This window comes from Pteropus vampyrus, unplaced genomic scaffold (genome assembly GCF_000151845.1).
Source record: "Pteropus vampyrus isolate Shadow unplaced genomic scaffold, Pvam_2.0 Scaffold333, whole genome shotgun sequence".
NCBI lineage: Eukaryota > Metazoa > Chordata > Mammalia > Chiroptera > Pteropodidae > Pteropus > Pteropus vampyrus.
Window position 1 is genome coordinate 95,904 of NW_011889114.1, and position 3,031 is coordinate 98,934.

General features: G+C 63.9%; 1 long non-coding RNA gene across 1 annotated transcript; it reads left to right on the forward strand.

Moving 5' to 3' along the window:
- The first annotated feature begins 1,252 nt into the window (after window positions 1-1,252).
- LOC111730739 lies at window positions 1,253-2,972 on the forward strand. Its single transcript, XR_002776805.1, has 3 exons — window positions 1,253-1,507; window positions 1,839-1,930; window positions 2,161-2,972. It is a non-coding gene; the product is annotated as an uncharacterized LOC111730739 (long non-coding RNA).
- The last annotated feature ends 59 nt before the right edge of the window (window positions 2,973-3,031 follow it).

Genomic DNA, 3,031 nt, shown 5'->3' on the forward strand with positions numbered 1-3,031 from the left:
CAAGGCTAAAAGTTGGGAGTACACGATGAAGGCCCCTGGGTTGGGGAATAGGTGGGTAGTCACAAACTTAAGTCTTTGATAAGGACAGAAACGGGGGTTCCAGACTCAAGAGCCCCAAGGATGTTAGAAAGTCTGGGTCACTGAAGGAAAAATTAGGGGCTAAACGGAGTGCAGGCAAAGGGGGCCAGGGTCCCGACCTAGTCCGAGGAGAAGTCTGGGAATCAGGGGTTAGGGAGATGGAAATTTGAGCGGGGAAGGTGGAGAACAGGAGGGTAGGGCTGAGTCAAGTTCCTTGAGTCCCCCATTTAGGGCTCTGTGGAAGGGGGAGCTGAGAGCGGTGGCGGGATCTCCCCTTCCTGGGCCTCCAACGCCACCAGCTAAGCTGCGCGCCCGCGGGCCGCTTCCTCCCACAGGAAACCGCAGGCGTGGGGCACACCCAGCCTGCAGGGAACAGCGCCCATGCCCGCCCGCTGCGGCTAGGCCCACGTGGGCAGCAGCGGACCGCTAAGGGGGCGTGCCCCGCGGAGCGCAGGGGGTGTGGCCACACGGGAGCGTGGCCGGAAGGCGGGGGCCGCACGGAGCGACCGAGGCCCCGCCCACTTCCGCCTGCCCGACCGCGGACCCGGTGGGCGGAGAGGCGTTTTGCGCGGCGTCTCCGGAGGCCGTTGGGCGCGCATGCGTAGTGAGCCACTGCGCGGACCTGAGGCGGTGGTGAACGCTGCTCCTCGCAACTCCCGGCGTGGGCGCCGCCTCGCTGCTAATGAAGCCCCCAAATAACGCGATCTTAATCAGCTTAAGACACGCTTCTCTCGGGCTCCTCCCGAAAGACCTCGGCCTGGCTCCAGAGCCTTCCAGACGTTTCCTTCCCAGCTCTGCCTCCCACTCCCGGAAACACAGCACGCCCCTCACGAGCCCGTGCTCCCCACGCAGACCTTCCCGACCCCACACAGGCCCTTCCGGCCAGAGTGCCTCCCGGTGGGTCCCGCCCCCAAAGGTCTTGGGGGAGACCGTCCCGCCGGCGCCCTCGCGTGTTGCCAGCCACGCCCCTCGCTGGCCCCTGAAGCCCCGCCCCCACGCGTCCGTGCTCCTCCCCTCACTAGGTCCCAAGTCTTCGCCCCCTATAGGTACCCGTGCCCCCCATCCGGAGCCCCGCCCTCCTGTGGTACCCGGGCCGCCCCTCGTAGGCCCACCCAGTCCCTCTCGCTGCAGGGCCGCTCATCCCCACTCCTTATAAGCTCAGCCCCGCCCCTCAAGGCCGTCCCAGCCCCGCCCCTCAAGGCCTCCCAGCCCCGCCCCTCTAAGGGCTTCCCAACGGGTCTGATTAAGCCCTGGAGAACCCAGCAGAGCTGCTCGCCACCTCCTCGGTCACACCTCCCCAACCTCCCTTCCTCGCGGCCTCGGTCCCTCCCCGGCTGCTGTCTTCAGGCCTCATTGGCCCCTTATCTCCCCAGTAACCGACCACAACAGTGAGCTAGGAGCACCGAGGACAGGTCAGGCACTCCAGCAGGTAGGGACGGGACTTCGCTTCCCACAGCGGGCCAGGGGTTTCTCCTTGCTCTGTGACCCCTTCTCCAAACAGTACCCCCACCCCCACCCCCCGGCTACGGAGAGCCTAAGGGACCTGTTCCCCCGCCCTAGAGTCAGAGCCATGATGTCAGACAGAATGAGAGGGGTGGGTGGGGGGTGGGGAGGAAGTGAGGGGAGAGGCCTGAGACTTAGAGAGGCCAGAGCTGATTCTGGGGTCACCTAACAATTCCTAGCCCCTCACTGTTCGTTGCCCACCTCTCCTTGGCCCTGTCCTGCTCGCTGTCTGAGGGAGTCCCGTGTCATCGCTACAGGAATCCACCCTCTTTGGCAAAGATGCCTTTAGGACTCTCTGCAGGGAGCGCCCGCTCCGAGGATGGAAGCGAGGTCTTCCTAGAGGGAATGGGTAATTCATACGTTCATTTCACTCATTATTTTTCTGTTTTCCCAAGTTCCAGGTCCTGTGCTGCAGGGCCTTGGGGACAGGGAGGCCGTCCAGTGGGGAGCACACGTGCGGGATGGAGATGGAGCTGGGCGCATGGGCTGGCCAAGGCTGGGGAGCGGGGTGGGCCAGGAAGACTTCCTGCAGGAGGCGAAGTCTGAGTGGGGCCCAGAACTCCTCCTCGGAATTATCAGGGGGAGGAGAAGGGGGAGTGTTCCCCGAGAGAACAGCGTGTGGCCAGAGCAGGGTTTCTCGACCTCCCGCTGCTGACACCTGGGGTCAGGTAAGCCTTTGTCGTGGGGGATGTTCTGTGCCTTCCTTGTAGGATGCGTAACAGTATCCTTGGCCTCTGCCTGCTGCTTGCCACTAGGACCCTCTGCACCCTTCCGCCCCCACATGGTGACGATCAAAAATGTCTCCGGACATTGCCAAATGCCCATGGGGGATAGGATCGCTCCAGGCTGAGAGCTACTGGGCCGTGGGAGGTGGGGAGCTGGTGGAGGAGGCTTGGAGAGGTGGGTGAGGTGAGGTCATGCGGGGCCTCGAACCCAAGGCCAAGGAGCTGGGGGCGCTGGAACTCCAGAGAAGAGCGGGGGCAGGGTCCTCTCTGGGCCTAGAAAAGGTCCCTCTGGGCTGCGAGGGGAGGTGGGAGGTTGAGGAGGAGGCTGGGGTGACGGTCCACGTGGGAGAGGATGCGGCCTGAGCCCAGGGGACAGACTGAGAGTGAGGAGGCGGGAGGGTGGGACTGAAGACGGCTGGGCAGTGGGGGCCGAAGGGGAGGGAGGGAGCAAGAATTGCTGCTCTGGTCACTTGTCCTCGTTTTCCCAAGTTTAGATCCCTTGCAGTGGGTCCCTGAGGACCGCGAGTCCTCCCAGGGGCGCCCTCTAGTGGGGAAACGGATGTATTTCCGAACCGGAGGAGGAGTGGGTTTAGGGGGGAAATCTCGAGGTCTGCCTAGGGTACAGTGAGGAAGTTGGAGGCAGCCCTAGAAGGGTGTGCGAGACTGGGCCTGCGACTCAGCTGCAGCTTGTGAGGCCCTAAGGGAGCCAGGATGTCTAGGTCCCG